Source organism: Giraffa tippelskirchi, chromosome 2 (genome assembly GCF_054371585.1).
Source record: "Giraffa tippelskirchi isolate mGirTip1 chromosome 2, T2T-mGirTip1v1.2.pri, whole genome shotgun sequence".
NCBI lineage: Eukaryota > Metazoa > Chordata > Mammalia > Artiodactyla > Giraffidae > Giraffa > Giraffa tippelskirchi.
Genome location: NC_137276.1, coordinates 195693440 through 195709368, shown reverse-complemented (window position 1 = coordinate 195709368; position 15929 = coordinate 195693440). Strand labels below are relative to the sequence as shown.

General features: G+C 37.0%; 1 long non-coding RNA gene across 1 annotated transcript in view; it reads left to right on the top strand.

Annotated features, from left to right (window-relative positions):
* The window catches only part of LOC145526591 (uncharacterized), a 36809-nt gene that overhangs the window by 17873 nt on the left and 3007 nt on the right, over positions 1–15929 (top strand). The window contains exons 4-5 of the long non-coding RNA XR_014069008.1: positions 6639–6769; positions 11485–12655. This is a non-coding gene — a long non-coding RNA (uncharacterized LOC145526591). The remainder of the gene's footprint in view (positions 1–6638; positions 6770–11484; positions 12656–15929) is intronic.

Here is a 15929-nt window from a genome sequence, read left to right as displayed (position 1 = left end):
GCCTATTTTCCAAGTTAGGACCCAGAGTGGATTAAAATGAGCAACGAAAATATTGCATATTTAAGCCCAAATTAATTATCTTGTACTCTTTTTTCTGAAAAAGGAAAGTACAGATACTAATTGTGTATCAACTTAGAAATGTGCTTACTTATGAAATATGTAATTTCCTTCTGGGGTACCTAAATTGGTAAGTACTGTTTGTATAAACTCAAAATGGAAAGAAAAGGTTATTTAAACATTACTTTATTAGTCAAGAACTACGTAAGTGCCTTACTGAACTTTGGAATTCTCCACTGTTAGATGAATAATCTGAAGCTTGAGTAAGAAAGTATTCATTAAATTTACCTGGGAGAAGCAAATGATGTACACTTTTCTTTACAGTTTAGAAAGCAATAATGTGTCTATGGACTGCTCTAAAACTCAGTCATTCATCTGAACAACTAAAGTCTCTGCAGTTGACTAGATCAATAGAGTGACAAAACAAATCACTGATAACTAAAGCAGAATTATCTGTCAAATAGTTCTTTTATTTACATAAATTTGTGCCCTAACTGTTGCCTTTGGGAGATTTTGTTTTACATATCCAGGGAAGAAGTTCTACAGAGTCTTGTAGATATTTCATTTAAACAAAATAGGAAAGGCAAATTTTCTTTCCTCCCACATAAGAGAGAAAAACCATCTTCCTTTCAGGCAATAGTGACCTATCATTTTACTAAGTTGGAGATGCCTTTGTGATCATTATGTCTCAGCACACTTCTTTTTTTATATAGTTAAATGCTTATACTACACATTAGTGATTTAGTAACTGATAAATACCATTTCTAATACTGGAGTCTGATAAAAGAAAGAACTGTGCTCAGCTGATAGAACATATTCTTAAATGTTAGAATGAACTTTAAAAAATCCAGAAGATATTTATCTCTTGTTATAATCTATATAAACACATATGACTTTTACAAAAGGAGTCATGGAAATAAAAAAAAAAACAGTGAGAGAAAGAATGGTATATATCAGAGAATTAAAAAGAAGCCCAAAATGGCCTTCTTCTTTTTAGAAAGATGCTAATTAATAGTCTCTTTTATATTTATCCTCAATCTGTTTACTTCTGGTGAGAGAAAGGAATATCTCATAGACATTACAATAAACAGAGGCCTGAAATGCAGAGACTTGCCAGCTGAGATAAGGCATCAGTGTGCCCAGAAATTGATGTTGGTATAACTTGGGGAAGATCCAAAAATCAGTGCCAGGGGTGGCACAATTATAATAAAACCAAATGAAAGGGCTCATTACACTCACAAATGGTGAAGAGATGCCTGTCTCTTCCCCTGTCATATCTCCTCTATCTCAATTACACACTAGGGGATGGGTGAATAGAATGGACATAGTGAGGGGAGGAGTGCACACAATATTGTGTTTGACGTAGGAGATTTTCAAAGTATCTAGAAATCTATATAGCATTTACGCTGAGATAATTTTCAACTGGTAAAAAACCCCAAAATATCATTAAGCATGGGAGGACAAAGGTAGATTCTATTTTATTTGGACTATCTTTTATCATACAAGAGAAAAACTATCAAAGAAAAAAAGTTGGTCCAAACAAGAATACCAAGTGAATCTTAACTTTAAAAAAAAATTAACTAGTTAAATAGTGTATAATTTAAACAGTTATAATTTTATAATGTAAGTGTTTTTATAATTTAAATAGTTATACCTATCAAAATGGGTACAGAAATAGTCATAATAAATATTATATCAAGTATACTCATATATCTATATTCTCTATATGTGTATCATTACCTCCCTGAATAATATTTGACTAAATCTGTTACACTCAAGCAATCAGTTCATTTTTCTTCTAGCCTTCATTTAAATAAAATTAATAATACTCATGATTATGGCAATAGAATTTTGTGTTTTATTCACAGAATATTTTCCCTCAATGGCAATTAACTCACATGGAGACCTGAATTCTATTTCCAACTTTATCATTTATTTTGCAAGTTAGTACACATCTCTTCAAGCTAGATCTCATCCTTTTCTGTCCAATTAAAAAGTAGTACTAGATGACATCGGAATCTATTTCAAGTCATATGTATTCAGTTTCTTTTCATGGTTCTCTAGCAATTGGATATCAATTTGATAAAGAGCTATGTCTAAATTACTAGTAGATTCATTCATCTTAAGTTAATGAGCATTATTTTCAGTTCAATTGCTAGATACCAGAGTTAAGCTTTCCTCTCTTCCTGAGGTTAGCTTTTCAGTATTACCGTAAAGGGAGTGGAATATATATGGTGTTCATTTGATAATAGTTCCTAAACTAATCTCTCACTGCTTTGTTATAATACTTTTAGTTTTTTTCCCAACCAAACTTTGATCAAACTGAAATGCACTTCATCTATCTCTGTCTGTCAAAATTCTCAGCATCTTTTAAAAAGATATTGTCACTTTTCCATAAAACATTTTCTAACCACTTAGGTCAGAAGTAAAATCTCTTTTACTTATTGTATTTTGTATCATTCTTTCCTTATTTTAATCAATCATTCATTTGTTCATTCACTCAAGTACTATTGCATGTGTCAAGCCTGTGATAAGTATAAGGCATACAATAATAAGCAAAAAAGATAAGTCTCAATCCTCATGAGCTTACATTCCATTATGACTATTATGAAGAAATAATGCTCGATTATAAACTAGCTAGTACTCTGAAAAAATTCTCTTATACTATTATCTTGCCATAACAAGGGCAACTTGTTTAGCATTGGATGTATCAGTGGGAGATCCTGTAAGAATGTGATGTTGGAATTGAAGTCTGAGAATAAGATTTAACCACCTGAAGTTATATGTATGTGTACTGTGTGTGTGTGGGGTGGGGGCTGATGGCAATGGGGGATATAGACAGAATGGATCAATTTCCTGCATGGTAACCAGTGTTGGAAAGCAATACAATGTAGTTTAGAAATCTGTAGAACTTTGAAAAGCATGAATAAGAAAGTTGTGAGAGAAGCCTGTAATAGGTAGGCAAGTACACAATCTTTTAGAAAATCACAGATCTCTTTTAGTGTTTTGATTTATACTCTATGAGCTGTGCATTGACTTTCAAACAGATCAAAAGCATGTGTCTAGAAGAGAGTTTGGGACTGATGCACACATTAGGAGTCCGTTGGCTGATGGATGACAAATGAACCTGCATGTGTTGATGAGATGCCTGTGGAGAGTGTCAGAGTGAGGAGAGGTGCAAATTCTGAGACTTCAGAATCTCCCAAAATAACCTTTTGTGAGTGTAAATGTATTATAGATATTTTTAGAAATATCTCATTATCTTCCCTTAAATTTTAAAATCACAGAATTAAAATAACAAAAAGTACATAGGTTATATCTAAGCAATATTGGGTTCAAATTAAGACATATTCTTTTATTCACCATGGGACCCTGAGCAATTTGTTTAAATCCTATGATACTCTGCTTTCCCTTCCTTAAAAATGTAAATAATAATACTTCTACTATTGAAGGCTTAAGAATAAAATGATTCTTGTATAGAACAAATAGAACAATGCACATCATATCTACTAATACATATTGATTTTTTTTGTTTTTCATTTTTTAATAGCACATAATGCATAGCATGGGTCTTTAAAGTGATATCTAATTAATTGTGTTGAACAGACGAGACCCATAATGCTACAGAACACAGAATCATGAAAAAAAAAGACCCAAGTAAATACACAATCACTACAAAATTATAAAATTAGTGTATAGACTCGACTTTAATTTTAATTAATTATAAAACACAGACACACAAACCCATTTTACAAGGTTGCAAACATAGTAGGTGCTGGCCTGTGACAAGGGCTGGAGAAGGCACAGGGTACGAGCAGCAGGGTTGAAGGGCAAAAGGAAAGAAAGGAAAGTGAGGCCAATGTGTTTGAATTTTAATTATAATGTGTTGAATTTAAATTATAATTTTATTATGAACATAACCTGATCCAGTTAACTGAACTGGTCTAGGTTTACACACAAACGCCGATTCCTTGAGGCCTTGGGCTCAAGTTCCTCATTCTTGCTGAGTTAGGAACTGTTAAGGTTCTGAGATTTTACCCCTTTTGCAACCTAGTAAGTAAGCCTGCTACAGATTCATATGCACATATTGACAAAAAAAACAGCAACACCTGGGTCAGAGACACAGCTAACGTTTTACAGCAAAAGGCAGCAGCCAGGGTAACAGTCACATCCCTTCCTCAATGCCTCCCTCATTCCCACAGGGCAATTCAAGGAGGCCAGGTGTTTAGCTGCACTTGCAGGGCCCTGTGGTATCACAGGAAAGGAAGCCCATGGTTAGAAGCTAGAAGCTTTCATACGTGCGGGCCCACCTGCCCATCCTCCTCTCCAGAGAAATTGATTACCCCTTGCCTTTGAATATAATGAAATGTTTCTGAGGTGGGGCAGGTGGTTTGTTATCCTAAGATATTCTGGGGTCTCTATCTTTAGGGATAGACTAGCTTCCAAGGCATGATTATTTTTCAAATGTGCTTTAACTCCAAAGGCTCAAACCAGGCAAGAGCGGGAGAAATCAGTGAAGAATTGTCTCCCAACAGTTCTTTGGCCGAAGTGATCTCAGATACCAGCCGCGCTCTTCTTATGGCTAGAAAGTTGTGGCTGCCACCACAGTCACTTTTTTCTCCCAGCTTGTCCCTTTTACCTACCTTCCCAAAGTAGGTGGGTGGCACTGTCGGGCCTTTGCACCCACCACTGGGAGTTGATGGCAGCTGCAGACTCTGTACCTGCTGGATACACGCAGACTCTGTTCAGATTAGCCATTATACAACTCAGAAACGCAGCAAACTTGGGCTCAATGAGAGACTTAAAAGAGAAACAGTCAGCAGATCAATTTTTGACCCTTCCATTTCATGAATGAACTCCTTCTAGAGGCTGAAGTTCTCCTGCATCCTCTCAGGAGACACCCTCATTGACTAAATAGCCAGATGTATCTCTGAGTAAGGCAGCGTCAAATACAAAACTTAGATTTTCCTTTTTCTTTGTCACTTCCACTGTCTGTAACTTATTCCCTCAGTGCTTTCCCCAATAAAGCATCAATATGTGATCTTTGCCTTGGGCTCTTTTTTTTTTTTTTTCCTCAGAAACTCATATTAACATACTGGGAATTTTGCTGTGTGCATGTGGTATATACATCTTTTTATAGGAAAGTAAAAATACATAGAGAAAAGATAAAGGTAAGAACCAATGCAGTCAATAATTTGAATATCCACATTACCAATCTCAGTCATATTAAAACCCATTGGATTAAATGTGGATCTTTGCATTCACATCTTCACTTCACATGTCCATGGACCCAGTGTACTACCTACAAGCCTTACTGTCCAGAAACTCACAGGGTGAAAAAGTGCTCTTGGCATTTCCCATCAGGTCTCTGAACTTTCTACATCCCCACGACTTCATGTCTCTGTATGGTATCCTTGTACATCATGCTAACAAATACAACGATAAATTAATGCACTAAAATTTCCACAGGGGGAAATAAAAGCTTATTTGGGAGAAATAAAATCTTATTTCAATATAAGAATTAGGAGTTATTTTAGAGATAAGAATTAGGAGTCATTTTAGATACAAAGATATTTTACCTAGCAGAGAAGGTAATATACATCTTAAATAAATTATGTAGACAATGTTCTATTTTTGTCTATTTGTCAAGAGTCTTTCCTTAGCATGTAAACTTTCAAGAAGTGCAAAAGGAGCATTCATGATACTCCAGTTCAGTTCAGTCATTCAGTCATGACCAACTCTTCGCAACCCCGTGGATTGCAGCACGCCAGGCCTCCCCGTCTGTCACCAACTACCAGAGTTTACTCTAACTCGTGTCCATTGAGTTGGTGATGCCATCCAACCATCTCATCCTCTGTTGTCACCTTCTCCTCCTGATGTCAATCTTTCCCAGCATCAGGGTCTTTTCAAATGAGTCATTTCTTCACATCAGGCAGTCAAAGTATTGGAGTTTCAGCTTCAACATCAGTCCTTCCGATAATATTCAGGACTGATTTGCTTTAGGATGAGCTGGTTGGATCTTCTTGCAGGCCAAGGGACTCTTAAGAGCCTTCTTCAACACCGCAGTTCAAAAGCATCAATTCTTCGGTGATCAGTTTTCTTTATAGTCCAACTCTCACATCCATACATGACTACTGGAAAACCATAGCTTTGACTACACGTACCTTTGCTGGCAAAGTAATGTCTCTGCTTTTTAATATGCTGTCTAGGTTGGTCATAACTTTTCTTCCAAGGGGCAAACATCTTTTAATTTCATGGCTTCAGTCACCATCTGCAGTGACTTTGGAGCCCAAAAAAATAAAGTCTGTCACTGTATTCATTGTTTCCCCATCTATTTGCCATGAAGTGATGGGACCAGATGCCATGATCTTAGTTTTCTGAATGTTGAGTTTTAAGCCAACTTTTTCACTCTCTTCTTTCACTTTCATCAAGAGGCTCTTTAGTTCTACTTCGCTTTCTGCCATAACATAGGTGTAGGCACACTAATGCTTCAATTATTAGTAATATGTGTATTTGTATGTACATAAATGTTTATCACCAGATGCTCAAGACTGAAATCAGATTGATTATATTCTTTGCAGTCACAGATGGAGAAGCTCTATACTGTCAGCAAAAACAAGACCAGGAGCTGACTGTGACTCAGATCATGGAGTCCTTATTGAAAAGTCAGACTTAAATTGAAGAACGCAGGGAAAACCACTAGAGCATTCAGGTATGATCTAAATCAAATCCAGTGGATGTGAGAAATAGATTCTAGAGATTAGATCTGATAGACAGAGGAAAAACAATAGAATGGGAAAGACTAGAAATCTCTTCAAGAAAATTAGAGATATCAAGGTAACATTTCATGCAAAGATGGGCTCAATAAAGGACAGAAATTGTATGGACCTAACAGAAGCAGAAGATATTAGGAAGAGGTGGCAAGAATACACAGAAGAACCGTACAAAAAAGATCTTCATGACCCAGATAATCACGATGGTGTGATCACTCACCTAGAGCCAGACATCCTGGAATGTGAAGTCAAGTGGGCCTCAGGAAGCATCACTAGGAACAAAGCTAGTAGAGGTGTTGGAATTCCAGCTGAGCTATTATCCTAAACATGAGCTATTATCCTGCTGCTGCTAAGCCACTTTAGTCGTGTCTGACTCTGTGCGACCCCATAGATGGCAGCCCACCAGGCTCTGCCATTCCTGGGATTTTCCAGGCCAGAGTACTGGAGTGGGATGCCATTGCCTTCTCTGAGGCTATTATCTTAAACAAATCTTAAAACATGATGGAGTTAAAGTGCTGCACTCAATATGCCAGCAAATTTAGAAAACTCAGCAGTGGTCCCAGGACTGGAAAAGGTCAGTTTTCATCCCAATCCCAAAGAAATGCAATGCCAAAGAATGCTCAAAGTACCACACAATTATACTCATCTCACATGCAACCAAAGTAATACTCAAAATTCTCCAAGCCAAGCTTCAACACTACGTGAACTATGAACTTCCAGGTGTTCAAGCTGGATTTAGAAAAGGCAGAGGAACTAGAGATCAAATTGCCAACATCTGCTGGATCATCAAAAAAGCATGAGAGTTTCAGAAAAACATCTATTTCTGCTTTATTGACTATGCCAAATCCTTTGACTACGTGGATCACAACAAACTGGAAAATTCTGAAAGAGATGGGAATACCAGACCACCTGACCTGCCTCCTGAGAAATCTGTATGCAGGTCAAGAAGCAACAGTTAAAACCAGACATGGAACAACAAACTGGTTCCAAATTGGGAAAGGAATACATCAAGGCTATATGTCATCACCCCGCTTATTTAACTTATATGCAGACTACATCATGTGAAATGCCAGACTGGATGAAGCACAAGCTGAATCATGATTGCTGGGAGAAATATCAATAACCTCAGATACGCAGATGATACCACCCTTATGGCAGAAAGTGAAAAAGAACTAAATAGCCTCTTGATGAAAGTGATCGGAGAGTGAAAAAGTTGGCTTAAAACTCAACATTCAGAAAACTAAGATCATGGCATCTGGTCCCATCACTTCATGGCAAATGGAGGGGGAAACAATGGATACAGTGGGAGTCTATTTTTTTGGGCTCCAAAATCATGGCAGATGGTGACTGCAGCCATGAAATTAAAAGACACTTGGCCCTTGGAAGAAAAGCTATGACCAACTTAGACAGCATATTAAAAAGCAGAGACATTACTTTACTGACAAAGGTCCATCTAGTCAAAGCTATGGTTTTTCCAGTAGTCATGTATGGATGTGAGAGTTGGACTATAAAGAAAGCTGAGCACTGAAGAACTGATGCTTTTGAACTGTGGTGTTGGAGAAGACTCTTGAGAGTCACTTGGACTGCAAGGAAATCCAACCAGTCTATCCTAAAGGAAATCAGTCCTGAATGTTCATTGGAGGGACTGACATTGAGGCTGAAACTCCAATACTTTGGCCACCTGGTGTGAAGAATTGACTTTTTGGCAAAGATCCCAATAATGGGAAAGATTGAAGGCAGGAGGAGAAGGGGACAACAGAGGATGAGATGGTTCAATGGCATCATCGACTCATGGACATGAGTTTGAGCAACCTCTGGGAGTTGGTGATGGACAGGGAGGCCTGGTGTGCTGCTGTTCAGGGAGTCACAAAGAGTCAGACACGACTAAGCAACTGAACTGACTGAGTTATATGAATTTACTCTTTGAAAAGTTGTGACATTTTCCTGTTTGTGGTCATGTTTCCCAATATCTGACCAGTTACCATTTGTTGCCAGAAGTTCACCAAGCAGTTCTGCAGGGGAGTCTCTCCAGAAAAATGCACAATATTTATTACTAACTGCGTGTTATCACAACCTATGAATACGTTTGCTTCCTGATAGTATCAAATATCTATTTCTGGCCTTCACTATATGTTGTCTTCATTCTGGAATACAGGCTCTTAGAACATCTCTATCTAGGATATTGGTAGTATTGTGGCAAAAACAAACTTAGCAAGTCATGTGCTTGATCTCAGAGCTCCTTCCTAAAAGTGAAACTCAAATTTCTTTGGACAAAGAACACTATTGAGTTCGATGGGATGCAAACATATACAACTTCTCTAAGAAGCTATCAAACAAAAGGACCTAAATATTCAGCAAAAGTTAATTCAATCCACCACAGAAACCCTTGTTTGCTTATGAAGCAATTTACTTTTGTTATGGAACTATCATGGAGATTAAGAGAGAGTAATGAAAAAATATTAAATATTAATTCTGTAATATTGGCAGTTTACTTAACTTCACTGAACCTCAGTTTACTTAACTGTGAGTGGTAATGTTAGTTCCAGGATCATAGAATCACTGTTAAAACAAAACATGCTAATATGTTAATAAAATTAAATACATAACACAGTAACTAGAGCTTGGTTAAAACTCAATAAATGTTAGCTCTTATCTTTATTTTTTATCTAATTTTAAAGTAAGAGTAAAATAACAAATCACATTTAAATTGGAAATTAAAAAAAATGGTGTAACTCCTCTTTAGTATGGTATATGTGTTACTTTTTCTTCTGTACCATCCATTTCATGTTCCACTGGTAACTCATTTCAGCTTTTCTCCGGAGAGTCATGGTTCCTTCACTCTCAGTTATGCCCATTGAGTGGTGTTGTCTAATTATCCCCTATCCCCCAACAGCTCTAGAAGACAACACATGCTTTGTTGTCCCTACCTGTCACTTTGCTGTCCAAAATGATTGGTTTCACAATGGACATATGGCCCAAGTCAAGATAATGGGCATCAGTTCCTGGGCTTTGTTTGAAGTGATATGAATGGAAAGCTGTTATTCGGCTGAAGTTGAAGCTAGCAAGATAAGAATATACTCCCATGTTGGGCTACCCAGGAATAGACTTTAAGCAGAGGCATGTGTTTAGAAAGTTTATTGGGGAGTAGTCTCAGGATCAATGAAGAAAAGAATGTCTTAGTTTTCTCAGGCTGCTATAAAAATAAGATCATACACTGGGTGGCTTATTAATAACAGAAATTTATTTCTCACACTTCTGGAGCTTGGGAAGTCCAAGATCAAAGTGCTTGCAATGTGGTGTCTGCTGAGAGTCAGTTTCCTGGTTCATAGAAAACCGTGTGTTTTTGCTGCATTCTCACACGGTGGAAGAGAGCAAGAGAACTTTCTCTGGTCTCTTTCATAAGGACTCTAATCTCATTTATGAGGGCTTCACCCTCATGGGGCTTCCCAGATGGCCCTAGTGGTAAAGAACCTACCTGCCAATGCAGTAGACATAAGAGATGCAGGTTCCATCCTGGGGTGGGGAAGATCCCCTGGATGAAGGCATGGCAACCCACTCCAGTATTCTTGCCTGGAGAATCCCATGGACAGGGAGCTTGGTGGGCTATGATCTATAGGTCATGAAGATTCAGACTTGACTGAAGAGACTTAACACACGCCCTCATGAGCTAATCGCCCCCATAACCTTACTTCCTAATATCATCATCTTAGGAGTTAGGATTTTGGCACGTGTATTTGGGGAGATGCAAACATTCGACCATAGCAGGAAGTAAAGGGATTAGAATTAGGTGGAAGGAGGCCTGAGCTGCAATGAATCACAAGGCCTGCAACTGATTCTCCAGAGCCCTGGAACTCTATGGCTCTTCAGAAACGGCCACCTAAGGCAAGGAGGCAGGGTCTTTATACTCCCTGTTGAGCAGTCACTGGATCCACGATGCTTCTGGAGAGAAACTGTGGCCTTGGAGAGGTGGGTCTCCTTAGCTGAGCACAACTCCTAGAAAGGGATTCAGCCACCAAGACCAACAGAGGAATAAACATATCAAACCTGGAAGGACAATCTAATGGGACAGGTTTTCAAGATGGCCCAGGAATCAAAGTATCACAGAGAAATATATGGCTCAGAGATTAAAAGTAAGCAGTGGACACAATATTTGTGATCCTGGATTCAACTACTCTCGAATTATTACTATCTTAACTTTTTCGTGTTAATTTAAAATTGTTTCTCATCTATTCTTTTGGTTCTGCTTTTTTTCTCTTTTTTTAATTGACATTCTCAGATGTATAGATATCATTCTCTCATGTTATCCTCTCTTTATAAAGGATTTACTTCCTCCTTTTTTTACATTCACACTTTATGTTATACAAGCAGAGGATCCTAAAGAAAATGAAGTTGAAAAGAAATATCAGAGAACTTATTTTCTGAAATCTTATGAAAAAGAGTTACTGATAAATTATAATGGTTAATGGCTTGAGAAGGGTTTAAAACTGAAGACTGTTTTCACAGATGGGCATTGTTAAATCTATTACTCTTAATGAGAGGGAATAAGGATGGACAATAAACTTCCTGAAAAATGAATGAATTTAGGATGAGGCATTAACTGGACCATAAGAGCAAAGTTTCCCCATTCATTTACTAAACAATGTTGCTTCTTCAGGTCTGAAAGAAAAGTTAAATAATTTGGGCACCCAAGTATTACTTTAAAGAAGAAAACATATTCTCTAAATCTAGTGCTGCTCAGAAAGAAGAATATGACTTGATATTCAGAACTGGGCCTTCACTGTGCACCTTGATTTGTCAGATAAGTGACTTTAGATCTTAGTTGTTATAATTGCTTATATCAAAACAAGAAAACTACATGAGCAAATAAAATGTCATCCATGACTTTCAAAATTAATTAATTTTACATTGTTTGCGCTCAGTTGATTATTGCTTTATTGCAAAAAAACTGAGGTAAAGAAGTAAGTTGCAACAGAAACACTATTTAGTGATGTTTGACAAAAGCATCATATCAAATCTAATTCTGACTTTTTAGGAAATATTGCAGTTTCAAAGATTTTTTTTTCTTTTATTCTACTGATGACATCTATTTCAAGAAGCTATTAAAACAAAATTGAATATATTTGAGGACCTGGATAAAGAAGTTCATTATTAGCAGGATGTAGCATTATAGGCATTCTTTGCATTTAGGCTGCTCATCAACAGTGACTCTCATCCTACAAACATCAATGGTTTTAAAGAGGAAGAAGGAAACAGCTAAGTATTCTAGAGTCCCATATAGGGTAGGCTGCTTTAGGAGGCTCAACACTGAAGGGACTCTCGGGCTCACAAGCATGTAGTATATCTAGTTTTCTACTTTGGTTAATTAAATTAGATTACTTTCCTAGGTGTGACTTCTGGGGTACAGCTGGGGAGCTGCATATTATAAAAGTGAAATTCAAGTGTGCTTCCTTAGCCAGATAGCTTGGCTAGTTAAATATCTTATTAAAATAAAAGAATCAAAAAGAAACAGGTGAGTTAAACAAAAAAACAAAAACAACAAAATATTAGCATAGCAGATATTCTAGGAACTGAGGCTAAGAACTTAAGAAATATTAACTCATTTAATGTTCTTTGCAATTTTAGAAGATGGGTGCTATTATTATTGCCATCTGAAAATGCATTATCTGTGGTACAATGGGACTGAGTACCCTGCCTAAGAGCCCCAGATGACTTCCCAGAAGAACCAGAGTTTGAACCCACTGAAGCCTGTACTGAACCCAATACAGAACTCAGTGTTCTGATCACTATGCATTGAAAAGCAAGTTTTGTTCTCTTAAATAAAAAGAGTGAGTATTATTTGTCCATTTCTACCCCAACTCCAATCCCAAGTAGAAATTACTGAAAAGAATATGGCTATAGTCTTACTTAAAAAAGGATTCATATGAAATTACAGTGAAAATGTCCTCTCTCTGAATGCTTTTCTATTTGAAGCTAAGAAACTTAGAAAGTGTTCTTTCTCATCACTTGAAAGTATATGGTAAAATAATTTCTATAAGTATACTTTGATCAAACAATACAGTGTTCTGGACGCAGAGGGTAAAGGTTTCCTCTACATTCAATTGAAAACAAAGGTAGAATTTAGAAAAAAAATCAACTCTCTTAGAAATACATAAAAAATTTTCCATTATAGCTATAATTAGAGATTTATAAATTCTTTTCTACCAGATATAAGGTTTGCTGTGGAATAATATAGTCTTAACCAAACAACATGGGGCTTCCCTGGTGGCTCAGTGGTAAAGAATCCGCCTGCAATGCAGGAGGCACAGGAGCTGCAGGTTTGATCCCTGGGTTGGGAAGATTCCCTGGAGAAGGGTGTGGCAACCCACTCCAATATTCTTGCCTGGAGAATCCTACAGACAGTGGAGCCTGGAAGGCTACTGTCCATGAGTTTCATTCATGTAATCATTTAATACATAGTTTAAGATGTCCTAATTATTTAAGACAGTCCAATTCATTGTTTTGTTCCTTAGTTCTTTTTTATCAAGTTTTTGTCTCAGATAAAAGGTGATCTAAAATTGCAGTCAATGCTGGACCTCATGCCCAGTATATCTTACCTGTTGCTGCTGACAGTTGATCACTGCAGGTCTCCAACAGGACCTTGCTCTTATCTTGCCCTACAAAGCTTTCATTCTTCCAACTTCCATGTCTCCAATCATCTGTTAAAGACAATTCAGTATATGAGTATAGTCTTTATATTTAAAAAATAGTTTTCCTCTTATTACTTAATTGAAACAGTCACCAATTCCAAGGCAAAGCAGTGTCCATTTTAATAATAACATTTTCAAATTATTTTCCTCATTTTTCTTCCTCATTTTTAATTTATAAATTTATAAAATTATACATTTAGCTACATGTGTCAATCTATATTCACATAGTCTTCATCACTATTGGATTTGTTGCCGTCTCAGTCTCTTTTATACATTCTTGCCATAAATGTTTATTTTTTTAATTGACCAGTTACTTTTCTTCTTTTCCATTCATTCCCCTTGTAAACTTCAGTGATAATATACCATCTCACCTCTATTCTCCTTCTCTCAAACATATAAACTGACAAAATCAGAAAAAAAACTTTACCCAAGTTAGTCCACCAAGAGTTGTTGTAAAATAGCAATAAATAATCCTAGGGATATTTCTTTTTACCCACTTCTTTCTACCCTCAACTAGAAAAATGGAGAGCTCTCTAGTATGCTGAAGTGTAGACAGGAAACAGACTACCCCCCTCCCCCCCAGCAGTGTCTAGGCTGGGAAAGTTTAGGAACCTTCTAGAAGCGAGTCCCAATGATCATCTAATGGTGATTCTCTTTCTCGCTCTCTGTCCCCCTCTTTCAATTCACACGCTCTCCCATGACCACAGAGAAAATGAGAACTCTATAAGTCTATCTCTGAGCCAATCCCTGAAGACTTTTGATACAGTTCTCCCCAATGAGAAGGGGGTTGCCTGAAACATATGACTTGAGGCTGACAATATAAATCCTGAAGTATCTAAAATACTTTTTAGTGTAATGTTTTGCAAGGATGTACCTCAATAAGTCATTCGGTAGTGAATGATTTTGCAGATCTCTAGGCTTCCTCTTGCATCTTGGTATAACCTGTCAATATTCTGATTTTCCTAAGAGCTTGCCTGAAGCAACTAGTATATTCTGGACTTAAGTAGCAATTTGCAGAGGATGTTTAACTTTTAACGCAATTCCGGAGTTTAACTGTCATTTGCAAGATTAGTTAGAGTGACATTTCTGAACAATGAGCTCTCAGGGTCATTAAAATTTAATTTTCTTTAGGGATAGAATGCAGGAGATTATGTTCAGTTTATTAGCTCTGACCCTTTACATTTAGACAATTTTTCGTTTAATTTGGCTCAGGGACTACATAATTAATGTGGCCTTGATTATTATGTACTTTTATTCTTACAGATGCTACTTGAAATGCCTGAATTAGAGTATCTTACTTCCTTCACTGCTACAGAAAGTAACCTCCTGGGCAGGAAATGGAGAAGAAGAAAACAAGAGAAAATAGGCAATATTATTTTCAGAGAGAGCGAAGTGTAGAAAAAGAATAAAGATACATGAATTATAAAAACATAAAATGATATTTATAATTTTACTTTTAGATTTTATATTGAATTTTGTTTTAATTCTTACCTCAGGAACACAGAGTATAATACTTTAAATAATAAAAGTCTTTTAAAGCTTTAGAAAAACAGTATTTCTATTATAAAAATGTAGAGTCCAGAACTATGATGTTCAGTGCAGTAGATATTAGCCACAAATGGCTATCTAAATTTGAACATTAATAAAGTTAATACCATCAAATCTTCAGTTGCAATACCTACTTTCTGTGTGTAATAGTACATAGTAGTCAAGTTTTATAGCCAAATGCTTAGGAGTCAAAGCTATCATATAGAACAGCAAAGGAAAGGACATTTCCCTCATCTATTGATTGGATAGTACTGGTCTGGAATGTGGGCCTGATACTGCCAGTAAAACTGATTCTTTTTATTACATGTGTTGGTGATTTCTCCTTAAACAGTTTGTTGTTAACCACTGGGTCTACTGTTTGTGGGCCCGAAAGTGACATCTAGCCCCATCTATTGAGTTGGTCCTAGGAAGATGTTGCAAAACTGATCTTCAGAGCAAGCATAATGGAATGGCCAAGCATTCTGAAAATTCCTGATTATAATCCATGCAAATCCCTGATTATGAGGGCAAGATTGAAAAGGAAAGTATCTGACATTTCAACTGGGGACCAGTTTTGAAGACTGGGGCACACGGAAGAAAAGGTGAAGAAGACATATTAGAATTCAGTTCAGTTCAGTTCAGCCACTCAGTCCTGTCCGACTCTTTGAGATCCCATGGACCGCAGCACGCCAGGCTTCCCTGTCCATCACCAACTCCTGGAGCTTACTCAAATTCATGTCCATCGAGTTGGTGATGCCATCTGACCACATGATCTTCTGTCGTCCCCTTCTCCTGCCTTCAATCTTTCCCAGCATTAGGGTCTTTTCCAATGAGTCAATTCTTTGTATCAGGTGGCCAAAGTATTGGAATTAGATACCCCCAATTT